Genomic DNA, 10,418 nt, shown 5'->3' on the forward strand with positions numbered 1-10,418 from the left:
TACTTCCGTAGTGATACTGCCTCGGAAACCCAAGGAGGGGTCGCTATGAGTCGGGTCCGACTTGACGGCACATAACAACAACAACAACAACAATTTCTAATATTAAGCATTGCGATTCAAGAAGATGTTTTGTACTATTTTGATGTTTTTAAATTTATTGAGACTTGCTTTGTGTCCTAACATATGGTCTAGCCTAGAGAATGATCCATGTGCACAGAAAAGAATGTATATTGTGCTGTTGTTGGGTGATGTGTTCTGTACACATCTATAAGGTCAAGTTGGTTGATTGTGTTAATGATTCTGTATTTTATTGAGTTTCTTTCTAGTAGTTTTCCACCAAAAGTGATGTGCTAAAGTCTCCTACTATTATTGTGGAGTTGTTTCTCTTTTTAGTTCTGTTAATGTTTGCTTTATGTATTTTAGGACTCTTTTATTGGGTGTATAGATATTTATGATGGCTATGTCTTCTTACTGGATTGACCCTTTAATCATTATTTAATGTCCTTTCTTTTCCCTTATGTTGGTTTTTGCCTTGAAGTCTATTTTATCAGAAATTAGTATTGCCACTCTTACTCTTTCTTGGTATATTATTTTCCATCTTTTGATTTTTGCCTTTTTGTTTAGGGTGAGTTTCCTGTAGATAGCTTATTGATGGGTCCTGTTTTCTTATCCATTCTACAATTCTCTTTGTCTTGACTTGTTCATTTCATCTGTTTACATTCAGTGTAATTAAAGATATGTATGAATTTACTGCTGTCATTGTTTTTTAAATGAAGTGTTGATGACTTCTTTGCTTCATATATTTTTCTGTGCTGAGTTTATTTCTTTTATAGATGTTCTTTTCATTTTTGTTAATTATGTGTTTACTCTGTTCTTATGATTTTCTTCTTTTGGTTACAAGATTTATTAATTTTCTATGTAGTCACCCTGTAATTTATTTTTATTTCTTAAGTTTAAAACAGTCTGTTATATCTTGATATTTTCTTGACTTCCACTCCATTTGGAAGTTCTGAAAATTTCCTTTTTGCTGTGTAGTTGTTTACAAATTGACACCCCTGGTTCTCTATTTTCAGTCTTGCATGTATATTTTATTTCTGTAGATTCTTTATCTGAGTTTGTTTCTGAGTGATGTTATCATATGTCTTAACCTCAGGTCATTGCCTGACATGTTAGTTCTTTGTCTCAAGGAATTCCTTTAATTTTATGTAAGGTTGGTCTGGTTTTTACAAATTCCTTAATTTCTGTTTGTCTGGAAATGTCCTAATCTTGCCATCATATTGAGGGGCAGTTTTGCTGAATATATAGCTTTACCTGGCAATTTTCTTTTTTCTTTCAAGGTTTTATATGTGTAATCTTATTGCTTTCTTGTCTGCATATTTTCTGCCAAGAAATCAGAGCTTATTCTCATTGGCTTCCCATTGTAGATAACATTTTGCTTTTCCTGAGCTGCTCTCAAGATCTTTGCCTTTTGTTTAGTAAAGATTGGTGATGATATGCTTGACAACTGTATTTTGGGGTCTATGTTGTTTTGGGCTTTTTAATCTTCTTGGATGAATAATTCTTCATCTTTCATGTTATTAGGGATGTTTTCTCCTAGCAAACTGACCATTCTTTATTTATTTATTTATGCTTCTTCCTGGTTTGGAATTCCAACCACACAAGCTTTTCCTCTTGGTAGTCCCACACAAAATTCATAGACTGGTTTCATTTTTGTGTTATTATTTTTGTTTCTTTCTGATTTTTCATAGTGTCAAGGGATTTGTCTTCTAATTTGCTAATCCATTCTTCAATTGACTCATTCTAGCTTTTCCTTCCAATATATTATCTATCTTTGATATTTTAGTGTTAATCATCCAGAATTGTCATTTTTGATTTTGTGTGGTTTTTAACTGTCTGATTTTTTGTTTTGTATTGTTTTAATATATCTGTGTGGGTGGTGTGGATATGTTACTATGGTTGCTTGTCTGGCAGTACTGGGACACTCCCTATCTGTCTCCAGGTGGATGGTGAAACTGGTGGGAGTGTTGACATGGCTCTTTGTTAGTTGTGAAAAGCAGCTGTGGGCAAGGTGAGTAAGTATTGTCCACTATCTCTCATTGATCCAGTGATGCAGTAGTAGGTTGAGGACATCCATTGGAGGAGGTAGTAGGTGAGAGGTGTAGGTATGGCTGACTAGTGGGAAGACAATGTTCACTTCCCAACAGATGAGACAGAGGAAAAAGGAGGATGGGAAAAAATGCATAAAAAAGAGTGTTCTGGTTACCTAGTGCCACTCTGACAGGAATATACCACAAATGGGGTGGCTTGAACAAACAGAACTTTACTCTCAAACTGTTTGGAGACTTTAAGTCTGAGTTCAAATTGCCAGGCTCTAGGGGCTGGGTGAAAGCCCCTCAGCCTTGGGCTTCAGCTCCACTTCTTCCTCCCAGCCCACTAGAGCTAGAGGCTTTTCTTCACTCAGACAGCTACTGGCTGCTGAGACTGACAAGCCCAAGGCTGACAAGTAAAATCTCACAGTCCCAATGCTACCAAACCACATGCTGGGCCATTAATTGAAGTCCATTGAAAGTCCCAAGGTCAAGAGAGCATGGCAGGCTGCTAAACAATGACACAGCTACATGTAGGATTCAAGCATGCCATAAGCTACAGACCATTCCCAAAGCTGTTTCTTATATATGGGAAGCAGTCCACATATCCAAAGTAGCTACTCAGCTGCTCCAATAAATTCCACCATGGAGATAATTACCAATCTCACCATGGGGAATAACTACATTCAGCTGCCCAGCCACTTGACCAGGCCCAGCCAAGTTGACACACAAACATAACCACCACTGTTCTACCCCTTGTCAACTTGGCATCTGTACAGATCTTCAGTGGATGGTATCTGTACAGATCTCTCCACTGGGTGATTCCAATCCCCTAGTTCCTGACTGGTGACCTCACCGCTTTGGCCTGGCGGCCCCATTTCTCTTCCTCTTGGGCATGGCAGCCCTGCCCTCTCACCTTGGGCAGCAGCTTGAATCCTTTCCAGTAGCTCACATGAATGAGCAGCCCCACACTCCAGAACCAAGTTAATGAAGGTCTGGCTTTTTGAAACCTAGGGAGGGGGCTGTAGTGGTTCCATCCCCAAAGGCCAGGGTCTTACCATTGAGGCTGAGGCAACTCTGCTTCCTATTTCCTTGGTCTCTCCACTTCTGCCAATTAATGATGCCGGAGGCAACCCACTCCCCTGGAAATCTTCCTGCCCAAAAAGCACTCAGCTTTCTTGTTGCATGGGCTTGGCTAACCTACTACTCCATTTCATGCCAGTCTTTTCTACTAATTAATGCCCAAAGGCAACCCACTCTGCCAGGAAGCCACCTACCCAATGGCACCTGGCTTTCTCCTCCATGGGCTGGTAAGGCTGTTGCTGTGTAATGCTAGTCTTTGAGCTCTGCTACTGCCATCTCTTATGCTGGTCTCTTTGCCAGCACCTTTCTGCCAGTCTCTTGGCTGTTCCTGCTGTCTCTCATGCCACATGCTGGGGTCTTTCTGCCAGGGTCTTGGGTCAAGGAAACACTCCACTCCTGTTTCCACATTTTAGGTATCTATCAGAGCAGCACCCCACTCTCTTGGTACCATATTCTGTTCTGGTTACCTAGTGCCACTGACAGGAATATACCACAAGTGCAATGGCTTGAACAAACAGGAGTTTATTCTCTTACAGTTTGGAGGCTTTAAGTCCAAATTCAAAGTGCCAGGCTCTAGGGGTTGAGTGAAAACCCCTCAGCCTTGGGCTTCAGCTCTGCTTCCTGCTCCCAGCCCACTGGAGCTAGAGGCTTTTCTTCACTCAGACAGCTCCTGGTTGCTGAGACTGACAAGCCCAAGACTGACAAGTAAAAACGTACAGTCCCAATGCTACCAAACCACACGGCAGGCCATTAATCCAAGTCCATTGAAAGTCCCAAGGTTGGTAGAGCATGGCAGGCTGCTAAACAATGACACAGCTACATGCAGGGTTCAAGCATGCCATAAGCTGGAGTCCATTCCCAAAGCTGTTTCTTATATATGGGAAGCAGTCCACATATCCAAAGTAGCTACTCAGCTGCTCCAATAGATTCCACCATGGAGATAATTATCAATCTCTCCATGGGGAACAACTACATTCAGCTGCCCAGCCACTTGACCAGGCCTAGCCAAGTTGACACACAAATGTAACCATCACAATTCCACCCCTTGTCAACTTGACACCTGTACACATCTTCAGTGGGTGGTATCTGTACAGATCTCTTCACTGGGTGACTCCAGTTCCCTTATTCCTGAGTGGCGACCTCACCCCCTTGGCCTGGCGGGCCCCATTCCAAGAAAAAGTGCATAAAAATGTAGAAAGAAGGAAAAAAATAAACGAGTAAAAAAGAAGATGAAGTGGAGAAAAGAAAAAGGGTAAAAAAGGGGTGATGTGGCTATGGTTGCTTGCACTTCTACAGTGATGGGCACATGGCCCTATCCACTGGAACTCATGTCACTGGTCTCAGTGATGGAAGGAGGTTGTCATATGATCCTCACAGGAGCTGTGATCCCACAAAGGCTGTTAGAACCTGGTGAGCATTCAACGTGTGCATGCAGTTCCTACAGCAGAGCTGTCCATTACTCATGCTCCATGAGAGCATGTCCTGTCAATCACACAGGTGCAGGGCACACAGAGCTCAATCTGCAGGTGCACACTTAGTTCACTGGGGGTGCAGTGTGGCAGGTGGTGTTTGGTGGGTGGAGGTGTTATGAGTGAACTGAATGAATGAGGGCTGGCAGGGGGGTGCCCTTAGCCACTGGCTTGGGAGAGGAGCACCTCATCCCTGGTGTGGTGTGGTGTGGTGTGGTGTGGAAAAGTGGGACAACACACTTCTATCTGTTCATTTGCATGAACCCAGTGCACTTTGGGACAAGTATAGATGATATCGAGTTCCTGGAGTGTCTCAATCGAGTAGGTGCTATCCAAAGTCCAACATCTCCAACTGCCACCCCACAGGCATTCCTCTCCACATGGCCCCTCAAACCAAATGACTAGGGATCCCTACCAGTGAGTTGTTCCATCCCCATTTACTGGCTGCCTCCTTGCTCTGCGTTTGCCTGAGTGACAGGAAATCTTTGGCCTGTTTCCCTGTATTTTTCTTTCCTAGATCCAGATTGTATCCCACTCATCTTGTTTCTCTCCAGATATGTCCACATTGTGTCTGTGTCCCAATGGGGAGTCCATGAATTTGGCTTCATCTCAGCAATAAATGTTGCCTTCTGTTTCACAAAATGCAATGTCACATCGGGTCTCCACTAGTCTCTCTCCTCAATCACTATTTTCATTCTGTCTTCTCTTCCAATTGGTGTTAAATCCAATTCTTTATCCCCTCATTTGATGCTCAGAGTTTCAAGATTATCACCTGTATCTGTTTCACTCAGTTTTGTAGGTCATACTGTAGAGGGATTGGGTGAAGTGTGCCACCAGGATGCTGTCTTGTCTCATTCCACAGCAATGTTAATTAGTTTATTTTTAAAAACCCTTTATTGTGAGTTACTTCCAATAAGATGGCAGCATAGGCAGACAAGCTACACAGACCCTCTTCAACAAAGAAAAGAGAAACCAGTTGACACAGATACAGAAGATAATCTTGGAGCCCTGAGCTTTGAAAGGAGGGATACAGAAGTGGATTAAACACCAATCAGTAGAAGAACCTGAATGAAAACAGTGAGTGAAGAGACAAATGGAGCTGTGGACTGTCAGCTATCCTAATGGCACGGATAGCCTGAATGTTTCCAAGTGGTGTCACAACCTGAGAATTAACCTAAAAATTGGCCTTGCTTGACAAGAGCTGCATGGACGACTATGCTGGTGGCTGATGGCTAAAAAGGGAAACGGCAAAGAAGGAGACAAACTGAGCTGTGGACTTTTGGCTCTCCAGAGGGTGCAGCCATTTTGAATGTTTATAAGCAGTAGCCATTTTGAATATTTAATGTGACAGCATTCTTTTCCAGATTCCAGGGACCTAAGAATAGGCTCTACTTGCCAAGGACAGCATGGACATATGGGATGCTGACGACTGGAAAGGAGACAGATGGTGAGTGCACATGTGCTGCCAACTAGTGAATAGAGGAGCACAGTACCCTGGTTACTCAGATAACATTTAAACAAAACAAAGGAAATGAAAATCTTGGGCTAATCACTCCAACATACAATCACCAACTAAATATAAGCATAATAACTCTTTATTGTGATTTGGTTGAAAGTTTACAGAGCAAATTTGTTTTCCACTCAACAGTGAACATACACATTTTGTTTTGTGACATTGATGACAATCCCCACTTCCTCCCTTTGGTTACCTTTTCTCTGTGTCCCTCTTTCCTATGTGTTTTTGCCCTGTGAGTTTTTCCCAGAACAAATTCTGCTCTTCTGATCTCCTAAGGTTGATTATTCCAAGGAGTGCACCTACTTGGTGTAATTTTTCACTTTGTAGGCCTGTCTATTGTTTGGTTGAAAGTTAAGCCACTAGAGTGAGTTCTTAAGAGTGAGTTAAATTCCAGGCCTAAGATGAATAGGGCCCATAGTCTTGGGGATATCATCACTATCTCACCAGTCAGCCTGATCTTCTTTTATGATTCTGAGTTTTGTTCTACATTTTTCTTTGACTATCCAGGATCTCCAATTTTGATCCCTTTCTGAGTGGTTGGCAGTGGTAGCTGGGCAGCATCTAGTTCTGGTCTCAGGGTCAAGTAGGCTGAGGTTCCCTTAATTGTCTCCATGCATCTTTGACTTTCTTCAATTTTTCTTTGACTATCCAGGATCTCCAATTTTGATCCCTTTCTGAGTGGTTGGCAGTGGTAGCTGGGCAGCATCTAGTTCTGGTCTCAGGGTCAAGTAGGCTAAGGTTCCCTTAATTGTCTCCATGCATCTTTGACTTTCTTCATTTTTTTTGTTCCAGATGAAGAGAGACCAATTGTTGCATCTTAAATGGCTGCTCACACCAAAGTGGGATGTAAAACAATGTTTCTGTGTACTATGTTATGCCAATTGAGCTCGATTTCTCCTATGACCATGGTCCTGAGCCCATAGGTCCAGTTAATCACTCCCTCAAGGAATTTGTTTCTGGCTCAGATTTATAACTTTGCCTCTGATCACTCTATAATATATATGGACATTTTTATAGCATATAAAAATATATAAAAATATCATCTGTCAAACCTATATATGGTCAAGGGTATATTCCCTTTCACCTACCCATATCTGATCATCTTGCTTGTCTACCTATGTATCCACCTACAGATTATTGTTTGTTATTACTGATAATGCACTATTGCATTTGTAAAATTATTTACCTTTGTTGTCTGTACTTCTTCACTTTTCTATGTTTTCCCTTTCTTTAGTGTTATTGTGCTGGCCACCCACTTTTGGTATATTACTTTTTTCTTCACCCAAATCAATATGTAACTCCTACTTAGCTAGCAATTTTTCCTCCCCTCCCCTCCCATCCATGATAACCAATAAAGAATATTTCCTTCTGTGAATAAAAATTTCCTTGATTTTTTAAATAACAGTTGACTCATAAAATATCTGTCCTTTTGTGATTAACATATTTCACTTAGCATAATGTCCTCCAAGTTCATCCATGTTATGATGTGTTTGGTGGATTCTTCATTATTCTTTAGTGTTGCATAGTATTACATTGTGTGTATGTATGATAGTTAGATTATCCATTCATCTCTTGATGGGCACTTAGGCTGTTTGCTTTTCTTTGCTATTGTAAATAGTACTGCAGTGAACATAGGTGTGCACATATCTATTTGTGCCCCTGGTTCTCACTTCTTTAGGATATATACCTAGGAGTAGGATTGCTGGATCAAATGGTATTTCTATTTGCAACTTTTTAAGGAAGTCCCATACTATTTTCCACATAGTTATAACTTTTTATAGTCCCATGAGCCATGCATGAGAAAGAAAGAAACTAGCAAAAGGTAGAAGGAAGAAAGAAAGAAAGAAAGAAAGAAAGAAAGAAAGAAAGAAAGAAACCAAGAAGTTGGAAGGGAAAGAAAAGAAAAAATAAAAATAAAGAAAGAAGAAAAAAAAATTAAGAAAAGAAAACTAGAAGAGCAGGGCACTCATGCAGTGTTCCTGCTAGTCAAGCAGGAGGGGGAAGTAGTGCACCTGTTCCCGGCAGTAGTTTTTGCTATCCAGAAGACAAATGGGTACAGGATGCTTGATCCCAGATGAGCTCCTGATGACTCAGATGTCTGAGGGCAGGGCACCTGGACCCAGAAAAACTTACTGATCTTGCAAACTGTGGCTGGGAGCAAGGCAACAGATTCCAGAAAAAGTTCCTGCCAGCCCCCAAAGTAGCTGGGAACAGGGCAGCTTATCACAGAGCTAGTTTCTGTCTATCCAGGAGGCAACTAGGGACAGGGTGCCTCATCCCAAGTAAGTTCCTGCTGGTCCAGAAGGTGTACGCAAGATACACAGTATGTTCCTGCTGGTCCAAAATGCACTTGGTTCTTGAGGGGGTTCCTGCCAACTTAAAAAGCAACTATGGGCAGGGTGTGTGGTCCCGAAGTACCTGCTGTCTCAAAGGGAACTTAGCACAGAGTACCATTCCCAGAAAAATTTCCTGCCTTCCCAAAAGTTGGCTGGGTGTCGGGTCTCAGAAAAACTTCCTACTGGCCCCAAAAGTGGTTAGGAGCAGGACACCTAGCCTTGGGACCAGTTCTTGCCTGACCAGAAGACAGTTGTTGGCAGAACTTCTGGTCTGCAATTGAATTCCTGCTAATCTAGAAGGTGGATGGGTGTAAGGGATGGCCACACCTCTGTTCACTGTGAGCGTATGTGGTACAAGGGAAACAAGGTGAATATCACACCTTTCTGGTCATCAGCTACCACTGTGCTTGCCAATTCAATCCTTGGCAAGTGGAGTCAATTATCAGGTTGCTGCTGGATCAGAATGCCACTTGAAAATATGCAAAATGGCCACACCATCAGGCCAGTTGATAATCCACACCTTCATTTGTCTCATTTGCTGTTTTCATTCAATTTCTTCTATTAGTCAGTATTTAATACACTTATTTATCATTCCCTTCAAAGTTCAGGGTTCCAGCATTATCTTCTGTATCTGTTTCAAATGATTTCTCGTTCCTTTGTTGTAGAGGGTATAGCTTTGTTTTTCTATTCCACCATCTTTCCAGAAGCCCACTAATTTCTTAATTTTTATAATTGTACTATGATTATATAAGATGTTAATATTAGGGGAGAATGGGTGAAGAGCACAGAACAATGCTGTACATTGTTTTTTTCCAACTCTTTATTAAGTCTAAAATGTCCCTTAGATCAAGTTTATATTCATATATTCTATATGATTAGCTGATTTTTTCTGTGATTCCCAAATGCTGAATGTAGGGTTAACATGGATAGATTAGTCTATTTCTCTTTATAATTAAATCAGTGCTTATTTTATATATTTTGAGACCATATTACTAGGGACATGCCAATGAAAATACTCTTATCAGAGATGATTTCAACCTACCCTCACTGATTGTAGAGTTGGAAAGAGATGTGCAGAAATGTCTTGTGAGAGATTATGATCTGGTTTCACAACACCAATTATGCACTTCCAACAAATTAAAGGGCGTTAGAATACTTTAACATCATTCATCCCCTTCAGACAAATATGCTATTGATATCAAGGGTCTCATTGGGCTAAAATCAAGAAGACTGTGTTTCTTCCTAGAGGCCCTAGGAAATAATCTGTTTCTGTGCATTTTTGAGATTCTAGAGGCCACCTATGTTTATTGGCTTGTGATCCCCTCCCTCCATCTTCAAGTTCAACAACAGTGTTCAGGCCCTTTTAATATGCATCTCTGACTTTTTTTTTTTTTTAACACCTCTCTCTTTCACTTTTATGGATCTTGTGATTTTATTGGGCTCATCCAGATAATTCAGGATAATCTCTGCATCTTCAAGTCATCAACTTTAATTCCATTTGCAAACTTAATTCTCATTTGCCATGTAATAGGTTCTGAGAATTAGGATTGGGCATCTTTGGGTTAAAATTATTAAGCTTGCCACACTCTTCCTTGTGTTGTGTGTGTGTGTGTTGTTATACATTATTGTTATTATTAGGCTAATGTTTGTTTGAAGTGACTATTTTCTGTACTCTTATCTTTTGCAACTCAGATCTTCCATCTTCAAATTTCTTCTTAAGATACACCGTTTTGGGTAGTATGTGTTTCATTCTTATATAAATAGGTGTAGATTTCTTTTTATTTATCCTGCTTGTGAGCTTTTTAGTCCTTGAATCTATGAGTTAGTGTTTCATCAATTATGGAAAATTCTTAGTTTTTATCTTTTCAGATATTGCCTCTCTCCCATTCTATTTCTTCCTATCTGGGTCTTTAATAACATATATACA

This window comes from Orycteropus afer, unplaced genomic scaffold, assembly GCF_000298275.1.
Source record: "Orycteropus afer afer isolate SDZICR_OR568_19922 unplaced genomic scaffold, OryAfe1.0 scaffold00121, whole genome shotgun sequence".
In the NCBI taxonomy this organism is placed as follows: domain Eukaryota; kingdom Metazoa; phylum Chordata; class Mammalia; order Tubulidentata; family Orycteropodidae; genus Orycteropus; species Orycteropus afer.